At 38.2% G+C, this 26655-nt stretch overlaps 3 long non-coding RNA genes across 4 annotated transcripts in view; 2 read left to right on the forward strand and 1 right to left on the reverse strand.

The window, feature by feature from the left end:
* Positions 1-350: 350 nt before the first annotated feature.
* Positions 351-15360, reverse strand: LOC122239573. The gene is made up of 3 exons (XR_006218777.1): positions 15281-15360; positions 12329-12435; positions 351-430 (listed from the first exon to the last, which is right to left on the reverse strand). It is a non-coding gene; the product is annotated as an uncharacterized LOC122239573 (long non-coding RNA).
* A 204-nt stretch (positions 15361-15564) lies between these two features.
* Positions 15565-26655, forward strand: part of LOC122239571 — an 85415-nt gene continuing 74324 nt past the window's right edge. For both annotated transcript variants that reach the window (XR_006218773.1, XR_006218774.1), the window contains exon 1: positions 15565-15853. This is a non-coding gene — a long non-coding RNA (uncharacterized LOC122239571). The remainder of the gene's footprint in view (positions 15854-26655) is intronic.
* Positions 16989-23696, forward strand: LOC122239574. The gene is made up of 3 exons (XR_006218778.1): positions 16989-17080; positions 21342-21475; positions 23609-23696. It is a non-coding gene; the product is annotated as an uncharacterized LOC122239574 (long non-coding RNA).

Here is a 26655-nt window from a genome sequence, read left to right on the forward strand (position 1 = left end):
ATGTCACGAGCATGAACTCACCTACATATTGCACTTGATATAGTCTTTACTGATTCTTTGTAATTTAATCAATTTTCTTTTTGAAGATGTTGAGTGATATATTTTGCCAATTAATCATTTTTCCCCCAAAAAATCAGAGCTGGTATTCAAACAGTTCACACCAGTATAGCCATACCAGTTGTTCACCAGTGGCATCCATTCTGATTAGTCAGAATTAGTGTCTGAGTTAACCAGCTGGTGAATATTTTGAGTATCATCCCTCTGTGCCTGAAGTCAGTATCTATGTTCATTTTTTCTATTACTGGTGTTCATTATTGAACCAGATGGAGCTGGTAGAAAAGCCAGACTTACCTTTGACAGCCTGGATTTTAATCCCAGCTCCAATTCTTAATTAGTTGAATGACTAATTTCTGGAGATCAGTTTCTTCATCTGTAAAATAGAAGCAATAATATATGTCATTATCATATACATATCTATAATAGGTCTACTGAGAAAATTAAACTAATTAATTCTTGGACTGTGCTTTAATCCGTGCTGGCTCATGGTAAAGTACTCAATTATTGGCAGCTATTATTATTAGGCATTTAAAGGCCAAACCTCGGGCTGCCTACACTCTTCCCACACACTTTGTACATTCTCCTACTGATAAAATAAAGGAAGGGAGGATGTAAAACTAACTTCATGATAACCAATGCAGCTTATCTGACAGAAAAGGGGGACAGCAGAGTGCAATTTTAGGATAACCTCTTGGAGCTCAGGACAAACTTCTTATAGAGACACCACTGCCTGGAGATAAGACACAGATATCAGGTGAGTTCAAACATGTTATATACTGTGCTTTCAAGTTATTTCATTCCAAGAGCATTGGTTTGTATTCTGTGAGAAAATCTACTTTTTATTTAGTTAGTTTTTATATAATACAAGTCTTTGTAGAAATCTGTGAGCTAGTTTTTTCCTTAGTGTGATATATGCCCATTGGAGCTAACTGACAGTTAACATTTATTGAATGCTTATGAAGTATCTGTCACTATTTTAAAGTGTTTTGTATATAAAACTCACTTAATTCTCCCAACAAACTTATAAGGTATAGATACTATTATTCCAGTCTCACAGAAGCCTAAGTAAGCTAAGCCACAGAAAGATTTTAAAATTTACCATAGATTATACACCTAGCAATGTTGCAACTAGGATTCAACCTAAGCCATCGGGCCCTAGAGCTCTTGCATTAATGACTGTACTATACAGCCTCTCTTTGGAATACCACATATGTATAACTTCCAAAAGTCTTTTAGCAGGTCTAATTATTATTTCTTTGACATTCAGCTTTAGATTCACAACTGGGCCCAAATATACACCTACCATTTTGAGCTTTCTACATAGATTGTTCCAAGCAGGTATTTTAAATTAAATTGATTACAAAAGTCTTTGAAATAAATTTAAAAATTAGAAAGTTGACCAAGTAAATTTAAGAGGTAAATACTCAAAAAGGAATGAAAAAGGAACACTGCTAAAGCAAGATGTGCTTTCTTGGTTTACTAATGATATTCAAGAAAGGCATTACATATTATATTTGGATCTGCCTGTTTTAGGTAGATTTCTATTATGATACCTCATGGTTTTATTTTTTTAATAATATTGGCTTAGAGTAGAAAAAAAGTGACCTGTGATCATTGTTGAAAAATAGGAAATACAAAAAAGTACAACTGATAAACCAAAGTCACCCATTATCCTATCTCCCTAAAATAATCATTCATTAAATAATTTACTTGAGTTCTTTTAACTTATATTTTTCTAGGTGACCAAAATATTACATAGAGTACCATATTTTTAACTGATAATCTTATTAACATATTTCAATGTTATGCTATAGTTGAGAAGATCTGAACTCACAGTAATAAATTAACCATGCAAGGTGTAGGAAATATTCATAAATCCATACAAATGCAACAAATATATATATGCAACTACATATGAAAAATATACAGGCATAACTAAGAATATGGACTTTAGAATCATGGGTTCACAGAGCTGGCTATAGTCTTTGCTTAACTGTAGAACTTTGGTTAAGTAAGCCCTCTGTGCTTCAAATTCCTTGTCTGTAAGGTAAGAATCTATGCTGTAGGTGTCTCGGGGCCTTACAAGAAGGGATACATGAAAAATCCTTAGAGCTATTCCTAGCATTCCCCCTTCCTCCTCTCTGTGCTATTGGGCTAGGAGCACACTCATGTCTTCAGTAGTAGAGGACATTACTTACTTAATTATTTAGCTAGTAAGTCCAGTGATTACTTAATTCAACTCAAGCATGGGCAGTCTCTATCAAAGATCTATTTCTGCTAACTTTACTTCATTTCATAATCATTTATAATATCCAAGTTTCAAGATAAGACAGTATGGATTTAAACCTGAACAACTCACAAGTACATAACTGATGGCTTTGGCTTCAATTACAATTATTGATCTAAGCCTTCTGTGTAAAACCCAGCAGCAGCCAGCTCTTAGCTGAGTGTCAGTTGGTTAGGATGGAGAAATTAGGTAATTAGGGAAAACAATTTTTTTTCTTCAAAATCTCAGGTGAACTACAACCCAGTTTCAGATACAATTAATTTGATTCACAGGCCATATGATGGACAGGTACGGTTTTCAAAAACTCTCTGCTGGACGTGGCTAGTTAATGTCTATCATGGACCTGCTTTAAGCAGATTCTTCCTTGACCTCTTAGTTCTGTAAGGTTCTGAGACCCCCATCTCTGTTCCATACTATTGGTGTTTGGTCAGTTTCTGTATCAGAGCTGACTTCCTGATTGCAGAGTTCTTGGGCTCTCTGCCCATAATTACTCAAATTTGCCATCAGGGCTTTCTACAACTGCACAGACATGGTCAGCCATATTGCTATTGTTCTGACAATTCCTGATCCTATTTACTCTTACCTAAATTTCTGTAACAGAAAATTCTGGTGGCATAACATTCTTCAAGTGCAAGCTTTTCCTGTAAATTTTATATGCAAAATCACTCCTTTCGCCAATGAATGAGATCTTTAGATATTACTATGAGAAGAATGTTTTATTTTCGCTGTCTTTAAATGGGGTAAAGAACAAGTACCAAGCTGTTTCCTGGAAGATTCTCCACTGTTACTCAAAAAGTTTCCTCTAGAGTTATTTCCTTTTTGCTCTTTTCAAATATCTCACCTGTCCCTAGTTCAGCAGCTGAGGTTAAATCTCGTCCTTTTGCTGCCTCATATGACTTTATTGTTTAACATATATGTATATATGCATACATACTTACATATATAAACATACATGTGCATAATATACATATTTTATATACACATGTGCACATATTTATGTATCATTAAATTTTACCGTAAGAAGTAACGACACTTGCAGGAATTCAACTTAAATGACGGCAAAATTAGTTTTCTAATTAAGTCACTGCATGTTGTTTTTCTCAGCAGCTCTGCTCTCAGATGAATCCCTTCCTCTCCTGAAACCCACGCACCATCCATAGTTTGTTCTCTTCCTTCCCACTGTGCCATCCTTTATCAACCGGAGCAGTCAAATCAACCCTTGGGGTGTTCTTAAAAGCACCATATGCCCAACAGAAGAGCACTTGAATTACTCTGCATACCAGAACCTGCTGTACATCACAACAGATTATTAACAGAGACCAAAAAGTAGGGCATGATGTGATCTTAAAACCCATCAGAAACTTTCACCTGAGAGCACTCCTTGATCCATTCATTATATCTCCCAGAATCTCATTTCTATCAACTAAATGAATCAGGCACTTACAGGGTTTTTGGATGCAAATGACTTCTGACCTAAACTTTAGCCATATTTAGAAATATCCTGCCTATTTCTTTATATGCACCATGTATTTTTTTTAGAAAGTACTCGTGAACAAGCTGGCTTCTACATAATGAAAAAAAGAAAGCAAAGGAACTTTTCTAAGTAACTTACCTGAGTCACTTTCTTTGTGGAGTTTCCCCCACAAAGAAGTAGTGACAGAGCAGACATAATAGTTTAGAACTTAAATAACACACACTTTTTTTAATATATAAATACTCCTGAAAGATTTTTTTTTCAATTCTATGATTTACCTTTTACATTCAAGGCCTAGCCCTGCCTTGTGAAAAATTTTCAGATTGCCTCCATTGTGCTTTCTAACTTCCCTAGGCTTAAAAATTGTACCTTTTTTCACACAAGCCTGATAGCCTAAACAAGGCAGTATGTATTTTATTCTCATATCAATTAGTTTAGGGTCAGAAAGAGTGGATAGCCTCCCTTGGCCCTTACCTGCTTCCAAAAGGGAGTCACTTTGAAAGGATATAGGTATGATATGCAACATATCATTGTGCTTACCCTGCAAGCAAAGTATGTGATAAGCAAGATTAGATGTTAGAACCTAGTGAAATGCAGTTTAGTCTTGCAAGATGTGGCAGGTGAAAAGAAACCACAGAGGAAGCTTCTCACAGTGACAACAAAGAGAGAAGGCAGGGTTGGAAATGGTCACTTGACACAGCCTTGAAAGGAATGGTTGTGAAAACATGGCACTGAGCTTATTACAATGAAAGCTATGATAGAAAATAACAATTTCAGGGTCATGCTCTTCCTACACATAAGTTTTTCCTAGAAAAAAAATATATTTCATAGGCATGAACAGTTGATCTAAAGTAGCTGTTAAACTGAAGTATCTAAACAAACATTACACTTTAAGATAAAAACCCACACATGAAATTTGCTGAAGTCACACAACTATCCTCTGCCAGTTATATAAAATTACAAAGGTGAGGGGCACCTGAGTGGCTCAGTCGGTTAAACAGCCAACTCTTGATTGCGGCTTAGGTCATGATCTCACCGTCGTGAGATCAAAACCCATGTTGGGCTTCGTGCTGAGCATGGAGCATGCCTGGGATTCCCTCTCCTCCCTCTGACCCTCCCCCACTCACATGCACATGCTCCCTCTCTCTCCCTCTCTCTCTCTCTCTCTGTCTCTGTCTCTCTCTCAAAAAATAAATAATTAATTAAAAATTCTAAAAATTGCAAAGGTGAAACTAAATTCTTAACATTTAGCATATCAAATTATATTCTCTGGGTATTTGTTTTCAGACATTTCATATTCATTAGATACATTAAAGACTTGGTTTCAAAGTATAAGGATGCCTTGAGAAACAAGTACTCTGTGGGATATTATACAAATGAAAGATGTTAGTACATAAAGCTTTGGGTACTTAAGAAAAGTTAGATAACTTACCCACACGGCCATGATGGATGGATTACAGAGTCAAAATAGTTTGAGTGCTGTACTTGTACTCTTTGGTTTCCCAAGGAATCAATTTTTTTTTCTCAAGAGGGTTTGGATGTGGCTATCAACTTAACATTAAGAGCACATTTCATACGTAGATATATAATATTTGGATAATATATTTATATACATTTTCTTTTCACCCTAAATGAAGTGACAATTAATTGGATATTAGCATAGTAAGCTGCCACATGAAATACACAGAGCTGGTCCCTATTAATCCAGGTAAGAAATTAAGATAGGAAATACTCTCTTTTCTTGCAAGAGGGAAAGGCAGGATCAGCAGGTGCAAAGATTTAAGTAATTCAGTGGCAACAAGTTGCTCAAGAACTAGAATTAAGTTCCTAAGCAAAATGAACTGCTAAGGAGAAAGGAGAAATTAAATATAAGAAGCTATAATTATCATTACTTGTGTCCTCTAAGTAGAAGTTAGGGATCAAATCCCATAGCATCTTGGCATCTCCTTAAGAAAAGCCATTCCTTAAATCTTCTTGTTATTCTGTATACAAGTTCTGCATCTCCCTACAGCAAGGCTCCAATAAGGATAGAGCAAGATTTTGCCAAGCATATACCTTCAGCATAAATTGTGACTTTGTATGTCTTCCTGAACTGAAAACTACATCTCTGAGGCTGCCTTGCAGCTAGGATTCCGGATACAAATTAAGTCTCTCCAATTAAATCACTTAGATGAGATCTGAAAGGTGGCAAGCATGGGGTTTCTCAGCTTTATGTCCAGTACCAGTTCCCAGCTTCCTGGATATCAAGAAGCAGCAGCATCAATGGTAGGAACAGTAATATTCTGAATATTCTGTGTTCCCTGTCCAATTAGCAGCTTCCTGTGTGTTGAGAGGGGGTGGTGGTGGCTTCCAGATCCCAGCTTTCTGATCCCTGGGTTACAACTACAGCAGTGTGTTCTGGAACTACAGAATTTCATTTGCAGCTTCCTGATTCCTTCCATTTCCAGTTGCAGCAGCATAAGTGGAGGCTCAGTTCTGTAGTGTTCTGCGAGTCATTGCTGGAAGTTTGTCCTCCAGTCCTCCAGCAATTCTGTAAGCACCTAATTCCCTGTTATCATATCCCTTTATGCTAAAAATAGCTAAAGCAGGCTCTGTTTTATGAACTAACCAGTGATGATGAAGGTTTTGACTCAGATGCCTACTTCAATTAGTTGGTAATAGCTGCCTAGAGCAATGTATTTAGAAGAATTTTGAGACTGAGGCCCAAGCTCCATGAAAAATATGTTTTATACCTAGAATGGGAGCATTACAGGTTTTTCCACCTTAATATACACTTACTTAACAAATTGCTGAGTGTGTGGGTGTGGGGGGAGGAGTGTAGGAGGGAGGTTGTGTCTACATGAATAAACATAAAATTTGAAAAGATAGGTAATATTACAAAATTTCATTTGTATTCAAATAGAGATATAGTGAAAATGAACTAGGCATACCAAATTAAACACAGATTACATAGAGGGAAATGTTGGATTTGTTCACAGGAACTCTAATTGTACCATACACAAGTTACAATTTATTATACTCGAAACAGCAAAAGTTACCTCAATACAATCCCTCTACTCTAAATCCAATCTTCAAGGACACAAAAGTCTGGCCATTTTGTTCTCTCAACTTGCTGAATTGCTCACTGCTGGAAATGATTTTAAAGGATTAATTTTAAAGAAACTTCAAATGGAAAATCAACGTATTAGAAAAGAACGTTAACAACAACAACAACAACCCCTCTGTTCTCGGGACTTCATAACTGTTTACCTTGGAAGATAGGTTAGTGAGGGGTTTTTCCCCCATTCTGAAAGGCAATCATTTTTTTTCCTGAGAGTGTTAATACTTCAGTCATTTAAGCTTCCTAATTTGATGCTTTTTGGTTAAGAAGGAAACCTTAAGTGAGGAAAGGAAATGCTGAGAGGAAATTACTTGAACAGAACTTAATAGTTTTGTGATATGAAGCTGTGATCACATTTTTTTCACAGTATGAGTCAGTCATATAAATGTTTGGTTTACTTAGTTTCTTAATTTGATATGAGACTAAACTGGGCAAAACTTGACAGTAAAATGTTATTTTTCATGAGTTAAACTATATTCATTTCATTATTAATATACTATCTCATATTTGTAAGTGAAACTGGTATAAGTGGGTTTTGGTCAGCATAAAGCTCACTTTTAAAAGTATGTTTTTAAATGAATTACTGGCCTGTGCTATAATTTCAATAACGTTGCCTCACACATAGGGATTCGAAGATCATGGTTATACTTACTATTAGTGTCAACACAATGTAAGTAGGGTTCATTAAGAAACTCTCTGGGGATTCCTAAAGTGATTACATTCTCTTTGTAATCTACAAAAAGGAAATCTTCAAAGGATAACAATTCAGTGAGATGAGATGAGAACCATCTGGTTCACTTGTAAATCCTATCCTTATTTTTTGTGGTATGTCATTGCTGTTCTGTCCTATTAGCACCAGAGAATGAAATTCAGAAAGGTTGGTTTTTATCATTTTTTTTCCTTATAAAAATGGAAAAGGGATTGGACATCAGCTATTAGAGTAGCTCCCTGCCTAATCTCTGACAAAGGCCCCCATCAAACCCAATTCCCCAAACCACCTTTCTTCATACAATCATGTATGTTCCCTAATGGTTTCATGTTATGAACAAATATCCAGTACAATTTTTTAAAATTTTATACCAATCTTTTTTCATTTTTCTATTATCCACATACTATTCTCCTCAAGCATACTAATAGGTGATAACCAACTGGCACCTAAAAGACTCTCATGTGCTAAATATCTCTGACTCAAGTGCTATAGTAATAAAAAGTCTACTATTACCAAAACAAACTAATTTAGCTCATGATGACAAATGCCAACCTATATTGCCCTCATCAGCTTCTTTTCAATTCAAAAAACTAAGAAATTCAGTGGTTCTATGAATGCCTTTGGGTAATACCATCCTCTTTTTACATGCAAAATTCTTGGGAGGGGTAGCACACTGAGTCCCTACAATTTAGAAGGAAGTGGTGTAGTAAATCTCTTTCCAAGTGGGTAGAGGACAACATAGGATATGGGATTTCTAAGGTTCCTGAGGCCCTAGGAAAGAAGGTGGTGTTCCATCTAAGTCACAGACTTGATTTTCTGCCCCTAAACTAACTTTTCCCTCAGAGAGGTGAATTTATTCTTTTTCTCAAATGCAAATCTCTTTCTTCTTCTAAGGGAGCATTTCCAATGGAATTCAATTCCAATTCTCTGTCCAACCTCTTGTGAGAATTCTTCACGCTTCTATTCCACCTCCCACCTCACCATATCCTAAACCCAATCCCATCCAGCAGCATGCTATTTTACAGCTTGAGATGACATAGCATGGGCTTTGGAGACAGACTTAAGCTGGAGTCTTAACTCTGTCAGATACTGTATGATCTACAGCAAGTTATTTCACTTCTCTGAGACTCAGTTTCCTCATCTCTGTATTGGGGTTAATAATACCTACTGTATACTAGGTCTCCTGGGTGGCTCAGTCGGTTGACCATCCGACTTTGGCTCAGGTCATGATCTCACAGTTCATGAGTTTGAGCCCCACATCGATCAGGCTCTGTGCTGACAGCTTGGAGCCTAGAGCCTGGAGCCTGCTTGGAATTCTGTGTCTTCCTCTCTCTCTGCCCCTCCCCTGCATTCTCACACATTCTCTCTCTCTCTCTCTCTCTCTCTCTTTTTCAAATGAATAAAAATTAAAAAAAAAATTAAATAATATGTACTGTATAGAGGTTATGGTAGACCAAATAAGGGCACCAAAGAAGTCCACATGCTAAACCCCAGAATCTGTGAATGTTACTGTACAGGCAAAAGAGACTTCAGAGACACAACCCTGCTGACACCTTGATTTTAGCTCACTGAGAACTGTGTTAGACTTCTGACCTTTAAAACTATAAGATTAAAAATGTGTACTGTTTTAAGCTACTAAGTTTGTGGTAATTTGTTTCAGGGACAATAAGAAACCAATACAGAAGTGTTGTAAGAAAGTATATGCAGAAGGTTTACCTTAGTGCCTGGCACAGATTAAGCCCTAAACGAGTATTAGTTTCCTCCAACAATTTACCTAGGAAATTCTAACTCTTTTATTTTTTCTTTTTTTAAGTTTATTTACTTTTGCAGAGAGAGAGAGATAAACAGAGCATGAGTTGGGCAGGGGCAGAGAGAGAGGGAGACACAGAATCTGAAACAGGCTCCAGGCTCTGAGCTGTCAGCACAGAGCCCAATGCAGGGCTCAAACTCACGGCCAGCGAGATCATGAACTGAGCCGAAGTTGGACACTAAACCGACTGAGCCACCCAGGAGCCCCCTGGGAATTCTAATTCTTTTATACACACACACACACACACACACACACACACACACACACACACACACACTCACGCGCGCACACGCACCAAATACCACATTCTTTGTGCCAGACACCATTCCAGAAACTCATGGAATTTACACCCTAATCAAAAAAACAAAATTGTTTTATATGCTGGGGTAATTTTTCACTTTCTACACACACCAGCCTTAATTAGACATTTGTTTTTCTCAACTATTATGCCACAGGCTCCCACATTCACACTCATACATTTCACCAAGACCCAAAAGAGGAAGCACTACAGAAGAGTCTGTTTAGACCAGCAGAACTGCCTGGCCTGGCCTTCCCCACTCCACCCTTCCTAGAGTACTTCCAAATTTATACAATAAATCCAGTGCCCAGAACCACAGTGGAGGTGACACAACTCTCTGACCAGTTCTTGGGACAAAATGCTTTTGAATGCAAGGGGCTAAGAAGTCCTTCATTATCTTGCCCATGCTGGATGCTGTAGCTTCTGTCCCAGAATGACTCCTCCTGGTAAGACTAAGGCGATTCTGCTTCTAGAAGTCAAACTTAAAGTTCTCTTTCCAGAGGTAAGAATTCCACCCCATACATGAACAGCTGAGAGCTAGTACCCCCTGAAGAGCACTCAGAGAAACACATTCTCACTTTGTGATGACCTTTATAGCTTTACTCTGCTTCCAAGTATCCCTTTCTGCTATATTTGAATCCCAGTGAATACAGGGAGACCTACTAGAGAGGTGCAGACTTTTATTAGAGCATGGTCCCTGGTTAGATAGGTTAGCGTTTTCAGCAGGGGATTTGCCAGCCTCACAAAGTGATGTTTGCCCCATAATTGCAGCATCCCACTGTCCAGGAAAATCAAGTCTCACTGTCAGATAAGGAATCCAATCACTTCACTCTGGAATGATTCTGGGAGTCTGTTAGATTGGTGGAACTCTCCTGGTTATTTCTCTTTCTTCTCTGTGTGTAAATGTCTGTGTGATTTTTTTTTTTAGTGTTTTTATTGATGTCAAGAAGTTGGTACAAAAACAAGACTAACAGTGTACGATTCAGGCTCCTGATTTCCCACATCTCCCCATCTCCATGAGCAGATGGCATAGCTGGAGGACTGTTTACTCTATGGCTTATTTCCCCCTTATCTTTGATGTCCCAGGATGTCAAAGGTTGTAAATTTAATATTGATTTTATAAAGTAGTTTTACTCTAACATGTCAGTTATGATTAGCTTCAACCTGGAAGAAGCTCTAGCCACTGATCTGGATTTGCACGCAATGTGGCTCCCTGGCTTTCAGACTCTCTGAGTGAATGCTTTATTTATTAGAGTGGCAATCGTTTGTAAAGGCCAGGACAGCCTGCAGCCCCCAGCTCTCTCTGTGCTCTGAGCCTCCAGCACCTGGGCCCTTTCATTAAGCTTGAAAATCTAAGGAAATCAGAGAGCCATATCATTTGCTGGCATGTCAACAGACAGAAGCGTTTATAGATCACATTATACCCCAGTGACTATAACCAGAGAGAAAGGAATGAGAAGTCTTACTTGGATTTTCATCCCTCCCTTTCTTCAGTCCCCCAGTGCCCTCATGTTCCACCACCAGAGTGGGGGCTAGTGCTATAATAATAGTGATAAAAGCTGACATTTATTGAATATTTTTATGTGGTAATCACCTAATAAGCATCAGGCACTGTACTAAGGGTTTTCCATGCATCATTTCATTTAATCCTCACATCAGGCCTATGAAGTATTTATTATTACCATTATTGTTATTTAATACTATTATTACTTCCATTTTATAGATGAAAAAATCAAGGAACACCCAAGGTTATCCACTGCTACAACTCTTGAGGCTGGAACTCAATCCCAGGCAGTCTGACCCCACTCTTCCAGCCCCACTAGAACCCACACGTTCAACTCCAATGCTATAAAAAGCACTTTATCAGAAAATAGGGAAGTGACATTTTTGTACCAACCATACTAACACATTTCGCTTAACATTCTCTGTTCTCATATTTTGATACAAACTGATCTTGAAGCAAAATAGTAGAATTCATCCCCAAACTCCATTTTCTTTCTTAAGAAGAGGTAGGCAGGTGCCTGCATGGCTCTGTCAGTTAAGCATCCAACTTCGGGTCAGGTCATGATGTCACAGTCCAAGAGTTCGAGCCCCGAATCAGGCTGTCTGCTGTCAGCAAAGAGCCCACTTTGGATCCCCTGTCCCTCTCTCTCTCTGCCCTTCCTCCACTTGTCCTCTCTCTCTCTCTCTCTCTCCCTCCCTCTCTCTCTCTCTTTCAAAAATGAACATTAAAAAAATACATTCAAAAAAATAAGAAGAAGAGGAAGAGGTAGGCAACTGGTGTGTGTGTCCTGCTCTACTGATCCTCTCTCTCTCTCACCTTGAAACAATTCCTCTTTGGAAGATGAAGCCCAGGATGTTCATCGCTTTATGGTGGAAAGCTCTTCCTGAAGCTGTATGTCCATGTTCCTAGTCACTAGGTGCCACAAAGGGGCCACATGGCCTTCTAAGTTGAGGAAACAGATCACAGCCTTTGTACCTTGAGGAATCTCAATTCACTGTATCTAGCATTGCTGAGACTAATTTACCAGGAGGCTGACAGAGGACACTTGGGTACTTTATCTCCCAAGTTAAATATGCATCTGGAGCTCACCTGTGTGCTAAAGGCCTCCATTCCTCTCTCCAGGCTGAGACAGACCAGGTGAAGAATCTCTCTGGAACTCCTTTCCCTGATAATTTCCTTCTTCCCTCTTCCTAGATCTTGACAAGGGGGGAGGAGGGGGAGATGTATTAAGGCAAAATAAAGATCAGGCCAAATTCTTTGACATGCCTTCCATTAAGAGGCAAGATGTCTATCCCATCCCCTTGATTCTAGGTGGGCTCTGTGACTGCTCTGACCAACAGAATACAGTGGAAATAATGCTGAGCCCATTTGTGGGCCAAGTCCTTAAGCAACTGATAGCATCCAGCTCATAGAAGTCCCAACTACTCTCATGGAGAAATCATATGGTGATACCCTGAGACCACAGGGAGAGGGACCCAGCTGAGTCAGCCAAGGGACCCAAACGTGTTAGTAAATCTGTCTTGAACCCTCCAGGTCATCCCAGAGACCAGCTGAATGTCACCAATGATGCCAATCAAAGCACAGGGAAAAGAAGTACCTGAATTCCTGATCCACAAAATTATGAGATATAATAATATAGTAGCTGTTTTGCAGTGGTGGTTTACACAGCAGAAGAGAACATGTATAGGCATGTAGGTGCCTGAGATGGACCACTTCAGTTTTTAAGGCTCCTGGACTTTTGGCATGCACTCACAGATGGAAAGCTGTTCTATCTAGCCCAATTCAACGCATTCAAGCATAGGGAAAAACATGCTGCTTTCCCCAAATAGCTCTTAATTTGTGACTTGATACCATTTCTGCAAGACAAACACTGGTGTGCTGTCCTGTGGAGCAAGTCTTCTCAACTGATTACACACTGTTAACAAAGTATTAATCTTTTAGTATATTAGCATCTCATAATTCATGGGCCACTTGGAACCCAGGTGTAAGCCAAACACACTGAGCCTATGCTTTGTTTTTTCCCTTTAATTTCCTGAGCTGCCACATTATTTTCAACAGTCAGAAAGTAAATCTCTTCACTTCGGAAGAAAACCCTGCTCCCAGGTAGATAAGGAAACACATTCTTTGTTGTAAGGCCTAAGAATTATGGCGAAAGACATAAAGGTAGGCACTTTTAGTTAATGGCTTCCAAATATAATTTCATTCTTCTATTTAATTATATGTATCTCAAAGTATACTCTAAATGACTGTGAGAAAGAAGACAGCATATTCTGGAAACATAATGCACTTTTTTGAGTATCCACAGTTTGTCAAACCATAATATACTTTCATGGAAATGAAATCAATAAGAAAAACAACCCAAGAGAGAGAAATAAGGGAGACTTGACAAGTAGTCAGTTTGGTTTTATGCACAAACTACATTTGGTCAAAGTATTTTTTGAAGTGAAGTAATTTACTATGGATGTGCTTATTTCCTATACTAAAGTTTTTGTTGTTGGTTTGTTTGGTTTATTGTTCAATTGACACAAAAACAAAAGCTGAAGAGAAAACTTCCTTCAAGAGAATCCCATCCCAGAATTCTATACAAAGATGTGCTAATCCTTGACCTTCCACACGCAGGTTAATATCTCTAGAAGCTTAAAGAAGAGACATTTATGAACCTTTTATTTCAGACTTACCCCGACAATCACAGAACACAGAACTCTTTGCTGGCATGGAGAGATCAGTCTCTTAATCTGTAAATTGAGATTGAGAATATCCAACCCATAGGTTTTGTTTTGGGAATTATATTTTGGAAGAAGAGGAATTAGCCAAAACACAAGGAAGGGTGGGGAAGAATAACCAAAAGGCAATGTCATATAGAAGTTAAGGGAGAGGATAACAATCTTTTATCTGGGTGGTGGGATTTGGGTTGCTTTTTGTATTCTTTGTAATTTTATATGGCTTAATTTTTTTTGTCATTAACATGTGTCATATATTTTAAAAAATAACAAGCCAACTAGAAAATCAGGAAAAGAAAATATTTCAAGGAAGTGTAGTCAAGAGGTTTTAAAGAGGCTCAGAGATCCAAGAAGACAATGGCTTTTCAAAATACAAGTACCCCTTCATCCATCCTAAACTTTTTGATGGTACCTTGCTAGGTGGAGGGGAATCCTACCAGGAGCCAAATCAAAGAATGACTGGAAATACTGGTTTGTAAAAGTCCCTGTTTAATGATTAATTGCTGTACCTTATACCCGGGGCTTCCCAATTTCTCCCATTTTATGTCCCATATCTCTGTATGGGGGAAGCTTGGCCATTGTTGTAATATTCTGGATTCAAAACAACCAAAGTAGTTTAGGATATGATGCTGATTCCTTTACAGGTAGCTGTAAAGTTTTCAAGATTTTCAAGACAAATTGGATAAAATCTACAAATAAAAACTTTATGGTCTGTGAATGCTATTCCATAACTAGTTAAAGCTCTTTTTATTATAACAGAACACAAACATGACCTAAGTATATTAAATGCAGCCTATCTTCATCTTATTTCAATTTTATGAAATGTTTAGTATTTTCCTATTAAATAATAAGCTTTCCAAAAATTTAGGATGAACAATTTTGCATGGCCCGCTTTGAAATGTGCAAGAAGTTCTGGGGTGCCTGTGTGGTTCAGTCAGTTAAGCATCCTCTCTTGATTCCAGCTCATGACCTCATAGTTCCTCAAATGGAGCTCCACCTCAGGCTCTGCACTGATAGCGTGGAGCCTGTTTGGGATTCTCTCCCTCTCTTGGGCTGTCTCTCTCTCTCAATAAATAAATAAATAAATAAATAAATAAATAAATAAACTTTTAAAGAATAAAAAAGTAATAGGCTAAAAACATGAGGAAGCTAACAAAGAGGGTATTGGTGAAAAAATTAAAAAATGAATAAATAAAAAGTGCAAGAAGTTTTACAAAATTCTTAGGCTATACTGGCTTAACAGAAGACGTCCAACAGGTTTTGGAGGTTAAAGTCCTGGGTTTCAATGCCGGATTTGCCACACCATGGGTGTGTAACTTACCGAGCAAGTTACTTCAACAGCATTCTCTTCAAGTACAGACTGAATTTTCTTTAAGCAGCAGGCATTGTGCTAACAACTGAGAATTCAAAGAGAACAGGGTACAAATGGTTCTCCCTCATAATTTCTCTGGGCCTCCCCTATGTAAAATACTTACCTGATATGACTGTTACAAGGACAGGAGTGTACCGTATAGGGTTCTGACACAAAGTTGTATAACAAGCCATATTACTATCATTGTGACTCTAAGGGCAAAGGGTAAGAGGTCGTACCCTGGGTAAAGACCATCGACCCCCACGATGGGGAAAGCCAGAGGAAAGCAGGTGTGGCCTTCTGCCCCGGAATCCTCACCTCCTCTCAGACCACTTTCCACTAGAGCCATCGCTGTGGTGAGCAGCCAGCGCTGGAGGAGCAGGACCACGCCTGCAGCCCACGCCGGTTTCCCATCTGCCCTCTGGGCTCTACACCCGCGCATGCGCAGCCTGTGAAGGTCCGGCTGTTGGCCCTGAGGGGCGTTTCCTGAGTCCCGGGGAGATGGGTTGGAGCTTAAACGCCCGGAGTTCTACGGCTCTGTCGGTAAGACTCCTCAGACGGAGAGAACCCACAGGCCCACAAGTGGGCGCAAACTCAGCGAAGCACATTTGTATGGACTTTCCCGCCTTCTCTGTTTGACTGTCTCCGGTCTCAGTCCTGACATCCGCCATCGCTTCCCTAATGAATGACAGGCATGCAACCCCTTGTCTCAGGCTTTGCCTTAGAGGGAAAACCAGGGTAAAATACTATCTATAGAAGGAAAATATTAACAGAATTTTGTTATTGGAGGAATGTGTGAAAATTACTATACAGTGGGGTGCCTCAGTGGCTCATTCGGTTAAGCGTCGGACTCTTGATGTTAGCACAGGTCCTGATTTCACTGTTTGCTCGAGTTGCAGCCGGCCTCCGGCTGTGGGGAAATGGCACCCAGCCAACTTGGGATTCTCTCTCCTTCTCTCTGCCCTTCCCCTGCTTCAGTGCTCTCTCTCTTAAAATAAATAAACTAAAAAAAAAAAAAAAAAAGACAAGGGGAGCCTGGGTGGCTCCGTCGGTGAAGCGGCCGACTTTCGCTCAGGTTATGATCTCAAGGTTTGTGAGTTTGCGCCCCCTCCAATCCCCTCTTAGCCCCCTCCCTCAGTAGGGAGGGTTTGGGGGCGTTCGGAGGGCTCCGTGCTGATGACTCAGAGCCTGGAGCCTGCTTTGGATTCTGTGTCTCCCTCTTTCTCTGACACACCCCTGCTCACGATCTCTCTCTCTCTCTTTCTTTCAAAAATAACCATTAAAAAAATGACTATACAATGAAATAATACATGGCCATTGAAAAGAGCGAGGTAAACCAATCCAGTTAATGTTAGAAACTTCTAAAACATACTGTTAAGAAAAGGAAGATGCAGATCAGTTTATGTAATATCTTATTTTGTAAAAAAACAAAAAAACCTCAAAAATTTCTATATCTGTATGTAAATATACTTATTTATAAATGTATAAAAATGTAAACGTTTATTTTTATTGTATTATATTAATATATTATGAATATATATATAAACTTTTAAAAGGATATGTGCTAGTTTGTTAAATGTGTTTGGGGGTTGGAAGTAGAGGAGAGGAGCCTTGTTAAACAAAAAGAGGTCTTTATTTAAAAACCGTATATGTGACATATTATTCCATTCAGGTAAACTCATACAAATATGAGTATGTGCTTATGACAGATGAAAGAGGGATAGTCACCAGTATGCTAATGATCATCATCTCTGGAATGTGCGATTTCAGGTAGACTTTTACTTTCTTCCTCACACTTTTCTTGTTTTAAGTTTTTCAATAATTGTAGATTTAAAACAAAATATAAAGAGGCAGTGTGGCATAGTGGTGAAGAGTACAGCATCTGGAGCCTGATAACTACATTCAAATCTTAGTTCTGTCACTTAGGGTTGTGTGATCTTGGACAGGTTATTTCATTTCTTTGGGCTTCAGTTTCCCCAACTGTAAAATGAAGATAATATAGTACCTACTTCGTTAGGCTGTTAAAAAAATTAAAAGGGAAATAGAGGTAAAGCTTTCAGAATGGTGCCTGGAACATAGTAAATGCTACATACAAGTTAGCTAGTATTATTTCTTGATATTCATTGAAAAGAAAAATAGCTGATGGACTTAGATGCACCTCTGGTTATGCAGTGAGAAAAGATAGCCTTCACTGTCATCATGGCCTGGGGAGCCATTTACACACAGCCACTCTGCTCCTGTAGGTCAGCAGCTTCTGCTTCCAGAAAGAAGGGAAAACAAAAGGGAGAGGAGGAAAGAAAGGAGAGAGAGACAGAAAGGGAGGAGAGAAAAGAAGGAGAAAGAAAAAGAAGGAGGAGGACAGGGACAAGGAACGGAAGAAAGGAAAGAAACAGAATAGTTCCAAATGTTCCACTTGGATGCTGGTGGGACAAGGCAAACGTCCCCCTCCTCCCAGGTTTCTGGACTGGCTCTGAAGGATTCTCTTCCCAGGTTCCTGGTAATCCCAGTTCTTCAAGAAGTGTGCAAATTCATGTTGGTGGCCTATTTTCTTAATTGAGATGTAACTGTTAGTATTGTCCATATTGCTGACATTCTTGTCATATTCCTAGATATTAGATAAAAAAGTTTTAATCAGTTATAAATGAGAATGTACATACAATAATTCTAAAACTGTGTCTTCATCAAAGTTTGCTTGCAACTATGATACATGTGGCTTTAGTGCCAATTCTTATTAAGTGTGCAATGCAGTGTGCTGACACCCATGACACATTTCCCCTTATTCAGTCACAAAAATACTTCTAATTAGCCATAAATGAGAATGTACACACAACATTTCCAATAGCTACTCTGCTCCTATCAAAGTTCACATCAGAGAAAATTTAAACTGTTGCCACTGAGCTGCCTTGCCCCAATTCCAACAACTCTTATTTCAAAAATGCTTAGAAAATTGAATCTTTAGATCTCGCTGGGTAAACAGATCTGAGGTAGATTTATTTCAACCCAAGTCCTTTATTTGAGATATGTGTGCTCCTGAACCCAACTAAAATGCATACCATAGCCATTTCAAAGGCAGTGATAAAATTACTTGGTTAAATATTTTGGCTAGATTTCCTGTTTCCAGAGACCTGGGCTTTGTATTCTGTGGCTTCTGCATTGCCATGTGGTGATGTGGGCGGTATTAAATGGCACCACATCTGCCAACCTCCATAAGCACTATGCTCCACAGGGAAAGCCCTAGGCACCCATTACCACTGCGAGCCACAAGGACAAGACAACGCCAAATCCCAATAACCACCTTTAAATTCTCAGACCTTTGGCTTTCTTCAGGAATCCAGGCTGTAAGCTTCTTAGGATGACTACAGACCACAAAATACCGCCTCATTTCAGTGTGGAGTCTATAAAATCACTTTAGTTATAATTCAGATATTCTCCAAACTTGAGGCTGCGAAGCATTCCGATCTGCTCTTAGATTTCTGTATAATCTCTCCTTCGTTTTATAACATTCTTTGTCTTCTGTTGCTCTGTGCAAATACCAGTGCTTTACAAGTCATCAGGCCATGATTTGTGCGTGGCCTGATACATGGAGGTGAAAGGGGAGCTTTATGTGCGGCGGGGAAATGGTTCTGTTAAACTTTGCTTGCTTTCACTACCTTTAAAACTCATTAAATACGATTCTGCCTTTTACTTTGCCAAAGTGTTTAAAACCCATTTTAATGAAAAATTCTAATCCTATATAATCACACCATAAGCACTTTCTTTCTGTTCAAAGAGGAAACAGTGTTAAATTTTAATGCATACCTCTGGCAGGCTATATTAAAAGTGTTTAGTCAGTTTTAAATCCGATTAGTGTAACTGTTACAGATTAGAGAAAAATCCCAAGTGATTGGAGCAAGTCCCCAGCTCAAGGGAACTAATTTAGGGCCCAGGCCTGATCACGCCAGAATTAAAAGGAACCTCAAGACTCTTGCATTCAGGTTGTCCAAATTTTGTTCATAAGCTAATAAAATAAGGTCCTGTGCTAGGTATTGCAGCAATATAAAGACAAGTTTTCAAGTAGGAAGCAGATGAGACATAAAGCAACGCTAAACAAAGTGGAATGAGGGCAAGAGCAGAAGTGAGAAGCCCCTAAGAGAATTCAGAAAGGACAAAAATCGCATCCCAGGGAGAGAAACACTGACACTTCTTAGAGGATGTAACTTCTAAAAGAGGCTTTCAAGGAGAGACAGATTCCATAGATGGGGAGACACTGCTAAGATTGGAAAAGGTAGAAAGTTTTCCAAAAAATAGAAAAAGTCTGTTGACAACTTGAAGGGAAGGGGGATGCCTCTTTGTTGAGCAAAGTGTTGAGAAGACACTATACGAGTCATCTACATCTATTTTCTCATTTACCCCGCCCCCACAACATTCCAAGGAGATGGTTATTATTATCCCTATTTTATAGATGAGAAAAATGAGCCTCAGAGAGATTGTCTAAGGTTAAACTTGCCTAAGGTTAAATAGCTAGCATGTAGTAGCACTCAGGAGAAAAATATGTTTGAGCTTTTCTCAGTATTTAGTCTCAGGAACTCCCTGCATCACACCTTCCTCTTAGCCATTATTAAGGCCCAATTTGTTGTAAAAGACTTTCCTGACCACATGAGTTAGAAATGAGATTTCCAGTCCCTGAATTCACAGCACTCTTATTGTCTGTTACCCAAGTGGCATTTACTCTACCCTGGCTTCTATTTTTTTTTTTCTTTCCTCATGCAAATGTTGACCTCAGTGCTTCTTAATTGGTTGGGTCAGTTGAGCAGGAATACCAAAAACATCTGAGAAAATATGCATATATATATTTAAATATTTATATTTTTGAGACTGCCCTCCCACCCACGTCACTTTGCCTTCCTCAGTAGTCTGTTCTAGAGGAGAGGGTAGTTATCCAGACCCCAAGAATGCATGCCAGCACTTGTGAAGGCACCAGCCATCAGCGTCTTTTAATATTCCCTTAGTAGTCCTCATTCCCACCCCATCCCAGGTAAGAATAATTAATTAAGCTAGCTGGACTGAAAATCAGGTGATTTGACTCCAGGCACCTGGGTGGCTCAGTCAATTGAGCAACTCTTTGTGTGTGTGTGTGTGTGTGTGTGTGTGTGTGTGTGTGTGTGTGTGTGTGTTTATTTTTTTGAGAGAGAGAGAACAGGAGAAGGGAGAGAGAGAATCCCAACCAGGCTCTGTCCTTGAACTCAGGAACTGTGACATCATGACCCGAGCCAAAATCAAGACTTGGATGCTCAAGGCATCAGGATGGCTTAGTCAGTTAAGCATCCAACTCTTGATTTCAGCCCAGGTTATGATCCCAGGGTTGTGGAACCAAGCCCTGCATCGGGCTCTGTGCTGAGCATGGAATCTGCTTAAGATTCTCTCTCTCTCTACCCCTGTCCTCAACTCATGCTGTCTCGTTCTCTTTCTCTCAAAAAAAAAAAAAAAAAAAAAAAATCAGGTCTCAACTCTGCCACTTAGTAGTTGTGTGATCCTTTGAGACCCACTCTTATCTATAAGTTGAAAATCTATGTATCTGCTTTACCTACATTTTAGAATTAATGTAAGAATCAAATGACTAAGTCTGTAAAGTATTATGTAATGATATGGTATTAAACGTGTCTGGATCAGAAACACCTTGAAAGCAGGACCACGCATCTTGATTTTATATATATATATATATATATATATATATATATATATATATATATAGTGTACATAGTGTGTATATATATATATATATATATATATATACACTAAGTGATTGCACATAGTGGATATTTAATAGTGGTTATTGACTTGCACATGTATGTCTTAGAACCTTACAGAAATAAAGCATATTCAACTAAAATGTCAGGAAAAGTACTGAAATGTCCTCCACCTGGAATACCATTTACCTCCCAACCGCCTCTCCCACCTGGATACATTTTAAAGACAATGCCTGTTTAAAAGTTACGGATGTCTCTGAACAGGCTCCAGATTGTCATTATCTATCATCTTTCTTTTTTCTCAGTCCTCATTCGGTGCCTCCAAACCAAGATGCTCACCTATATCTCAGGCAAGATGGAACTCTGCCTTAATAAATTAATGATTACTCAAGAATAGAGGACATGTTTTACCTTTCAAAAAAAAATCTTCTAGTGAATGGTAAGAAAAAAAATTAATTTCCTCATTAAAAAAAAAAGGGCCAGGAAGGGGAAATGAAAGCCAAATACAAACCCCCCTACAGTAAGAGAAAGGACAGGAAAAAAATAAAAACAAGGATTCATGAATGCAGGAAGAAATTAAAACAAACCTGCAGGCCCTCATAAATACAGCAATCAGGCAGCTCCATGCATGCATCCCATATTTGAATTTTTATTTTACATGAAGTATTTTTGTATCTGCTTTGCCTAAATTTGGCCTCTTACCAAAGCCTAATGACTCTACTTTATGTTAAGCTTTTCGAAGGATCTAAACTTAAAACTAGGGGGAGAAAAACCTGTTAATTTATCTTGCAGGAAAAGGTGTTATAATTTGAATGAAAAACAGCAAGCAGACAGATAAAAAGGAGCTGGCACAGAGCTCAGGCAATCAGTAACATTTTTTGTACCTGCAGGCTGAGAAATTGTCTCCAGTGTTGTATGATGTTATTACCATTGCCTATTTTCACTTGTACGTTAGGTTCAAGCATAATTGTGTGAAGATTTGAATGTTCTCCACAGATTTACTATTTTAATAAGCTCATAATGTTAAAACACTATATGTGTTGACAGTGGTACTTACACTGTATTAAGGAAACAAATCAAATCATTTCCTTTAAAATGCTAAACAGCCTAATTTGACCTTTCTACAGGCCCTGGTCATATCAGAAATAGTTCAGATAATAGTCTTCTTTCTGACTTTTCTGTCTTTTATCCCATCCATCAGCAAAGGTACTGTCCTCATAGACCATATGACCTTATCGCTCCAGAAACTGTCTTTGTCCTATTGAAGTTTATGGGGCAGAGTGGGGCCACTATGAGCCATATTCCTGAATATTCATAGTAACAAAAATAAGCTCAGGTACCAAAAAGCAAGTGTGTCATCTCGTTCATAAATCTAGTTTATGAAGTGAAATTTAGGACACGGTAGGATATGGATGTATTAAAATAGCAGGAAACATTAAATCCATGCAGCAAGCAGAAGGGAAAATCATCGGCATAACTAAATTCAAGATCAGAGACAGCTGGATATTGACATTGAGTTCAGTATTGAAACAGAGTCCTGTCCCCATTATGAGCAGATGCTTTTGGTCTCTTCTTTAGTTGAAGAAATAATTTCATAATATTTGTTAAAATACAGATCTGTTTTTTAAAAAATTCAAAAATATACACAAGCATGGAGGAAAAAAAAAATCAATGATTCTATCTCTCAGAAATGATCCTTGTTACTGATGTTAGATCTTATTATTCCAGGCTTCTTCTGTACATGTTTGAATCTAAAACAAACTGATTTTTAAGTTGGTATTTCTCTTTCCACTTAATGTTTTAACATTTTTCCATGTGATTAAATACTCTCCAACTACAGTAACACATTAATAGCCATATAGTATTCCATTAAGGAACACTGTGTTGCCTATTCTTGGATATTTAGGTTGCCTGGAGAACCCAATTAAGATGGTACTGAACTTCTAGCAAGTTCTTTTTGAATACCAAAGCCTGTCCATCTGCACTCCTCGTGTGACATTTTGTAGCTCTTAAAGCCTCTGGCTTTTGTGAGTTTAGTGACTTGAACTTTTCTATTGACTTCCATTTAGTTTTAAAGATATATTACACAAAACATCGCTTTTGTCTCCAGACTTGTCAAAATAATTGTATCTGCTTCAATTAACATTTTACTTCTACAATTCAGTATTGTGTACTTTGTATATAGTTGTTTCTGCAACATCATCCTTAGAATAAGTGTATGAAATAATATGCACACTTAAGAAGCACTGCACCAATTACTTCCACCTAATCCAAAGACAACTCTCATCTATTTATTGATTCATTCACCAAGTACTTATTGAGCACCTACTGTATAACTTCTATGCCATGAGCCATGGAAGAAATATTTAAGCATCTACACTGGGTATGTCTTTACTTCAAAGTCAAAGCCACTAGGAAATGTTTGTTTTTCCTATATTTTCCGCAAATATCAGAAGCAATATTTAATTTATGTTATAAAAAGATGTCACCCTACTTTTGAGTAGCATGTAGACCTTTTTCAGCTTGTTGACCAGTTAATTAATCATAAATTCTAACATATCTCTCTTGACAGAAATGTAATCTATACCAATTTTAGCCAAATCACCAGGATTTTCAGCAGTTCTATACTTCTGTGGCCCTTAGATAACGGCCAATAGATATGTTATGCAAGAGACTCATCTTGGTAAGTGTGATGGGCAGTTATAGTAACAAATTTTAAGGGTCCCATCACCTCCACATTAAGTTTTAGAACCTACCCATCAAGATCATCCAATATCTCTCTTGGCTATCCTCAAGCTAAACTATGTTCCTTTATCCCATCATTTCACTTTTTAAAATGTCTACCTTTACCTTATCATTTCTTCAGTGATTCAGCTCTAAACCTAAGACTTCACCTATTCTATCTCCCAGCCTTTGAACACCCTCCCAAACTCCCATCAAACTAAACAATGGCCCTTTTCTAGTGAATACTTCAAAGAACACTCAAAGCTGGCCTCTTTCTCAAAATCTTTCCTGACTGATTGGAAGATAAAGCAGCTTTCCAAAGAGTTCCATCTCAACAGCATGCCATTCCCCATGGAATGTGTATTTGGATATAGATAGCGTTGTTACATATGTATGAGAATATGTTTTACTTATTCACCTGGCTTTTTTCAGCCTGATTGCAAGCCCCTGAAGACTAAGAACATGTTTTCTCTCTATTCTGTAATGATCCCACCCCCACAGAGTTATACTGCTAAATGTTGGTGCCACCTTTCTTCAAAGCATTTATCAATAATCAAAACATTTTAACTAGCTAGATCTTAGAATACAGATTTTTAGAAGTAGGAGACAATGTTAGAGGTTACCAAGTCCATCACCTTCTTTTTCTTTTTAAAGCTCACATTTATTTAGGATCTATTACATGCCAGATACTATGCTAATCTCTTTATGCGAATTATCTCAGTCTTCACAAAAACTGATACGGTAGAAACTCTAAATATTTCCGTTTTTGTGTGCATACCAAAACCCTCCTTACACCTTTTCACAATAAAGTACACATAAATGAAGGAATAGTAATAGCTTAACATAGGCTGAGAACTAGAATAAGATAGGAGAGGCACCAGGGAAGCAAAATTTAAGGAGGCTTGCTCTTTCAGAGTTGTAAAGCACCTCCTTAAATTTGAACCTCTAGATACCTCTCTTGCCTCACCCTAGTCTCAGCCCTAGCCAAACCTTATTGTATGTCAGGTACTGCTCTAAGCATATTTATGTAGTTAATATAACAGTCTTATGAGATAAGTAGTATTATTCTCATTTACAAATGAGGAAATGGAGATGAAGTAATAATATGCCTAAGGTCTCACGGCTAGTAAGTAATAGGGATGGAATTCAAATCCAAGCATCCTGGTTGGAGATAGATAATTAAATGAATACTTGAAAGAAGGAATGGATGAATATTTTTTAATTTTTTTTTAATGTTTATATTTATTTTTGAGACAGAGCGCGCGTGCATGAGCGGGGGAGGGACAGAGAGAGAGGGAGACAGAATCCGAAGCAGGCTGTCAGCACAGAGCCCCACGCTGGACTCGAACTCGTCAACCATGAGATCATACGTGAGCCAAAGTCAGACGTTCAACCGACTGAGCCACCCAGGCACCCCAGGAATGGATGACTATTAAGGCCACACTGAAAGTTTTAGGCAGAACTGAACCCAGAATCCTGATTTTCTGACTCTCAATCTAGTACAGTTCCCCCATACCTCTAAATATTAAACTTTCTTTGATGGCTTATCAAATTAAATGTGAGCAATTGTTGATTTTTCTCCAATTGAACAATTTTTTTAAAGCAGGTGATAAAGATATTTGAATCAAGCACATGTAAAAGGTACCTGTCTATAATTTCTAACATTAATAGACATTTTTTTCTCCAAATTATTTAATCTCCATAGGTGGGTCAAAGTCAAATTTCCAAACTATTAGAAAAATTATGAACTATAACTATATGCTACCAGACTGCTCATTTTCTGCCAAAAATTATAGATTTGAGTATCTTCTCAGATGCTTTCCTGGACCACTTTCTAGGTTGTTTCTCTGGTTCTGGTAATACTTTAGTGGATTCCATAACCCAGAACAATGGAGATTATCTTCATAAAAAGATCTAATACTTCACAGAATATTAAGTTGTTGCTTTATCTTCCATAGAATATTTTTTCTCTGTCTTAAAGCTTTCTTCTCTTAGTAAGACCATCCCTTCCTTGATTTTATGTTACCTTGGTAACTCTCACATTGCAGGAAGTTCCCTGATGATGAAGTTTATAATACTTGCTTCTCAACAAAAATCAGTGAGTCAGGTAAATACTACCATTTTGGTTACCATTGATATTAGCTTAGTTTTTTAATTTCTTAATCTTCAACTCTTCGAAATGAATCTGATTGGCCCAGATCATCTTTCTAGGCAGGCCCAAATCACCTATGTCTAGCTGCCTATGGACTAATTCCCCTTAAATTAAAGATCCGTCTATAATCTAATCAGGCTACAGAGGTAAGGATCCATAGTAGGGGCAGAGACCCATAAAAGAGATATTGGCAGTTTAGGGAAGCTTCATATAAATGGAACAGATGGAAAGTGAAATAAATAAGCAGAACAAGGAATTTTTTTTATACTTTGATATGTATTTCAGAAACAATTTGGAATAGGGTAGTCTCTGTGAATTAATTAGAAATAAATTGGTTTTTAAAAACTACTCAGTGAGTGTTATCCTCTAAATAAAGAGCTAGAACAGTGGGAAAACTTGGAAAAATCAGGAAAATGTCATCAGGAAAATGTTGAAGAAGACTTCAGTAGCAGCAACTGTCATAAATGAGTTAGAACATGTGACCTGCCAGTCACTATTAACACCTAGATATGAACATATAAGACTGACTTCAGTCCCTAAAAGTACATCCAAGAAGTTCATGGGCACACTTGATAATATTCCACAGTTGGAATGTCAACCATTTTATTTGAATGCATTTATGTCGGTTTCATGTCCTTTTAGAATAAAAGTTTCTGAAGACACTGCTTTGCTATTTAAGATTTGCCTATGCAGCATCTAACCCCACACATCAATCCAGGCAATAAATAAATAGAACACTATAA

This window comes from Panthera tigris, chromosome B3, assembly GCF_018350195.1.
Source record: "Panthera tigris isolate Pti1 chromosome B3, P.tigris_Pti1_mat1.1, whole genome shotgun sequence".
Taxonomy (NCBI): domain Eukaryota; kingdom Metazoa; phylum Chordata; class Mammalia; order Carnivora; family Felidae; genus Panthera; species Panthera tigris.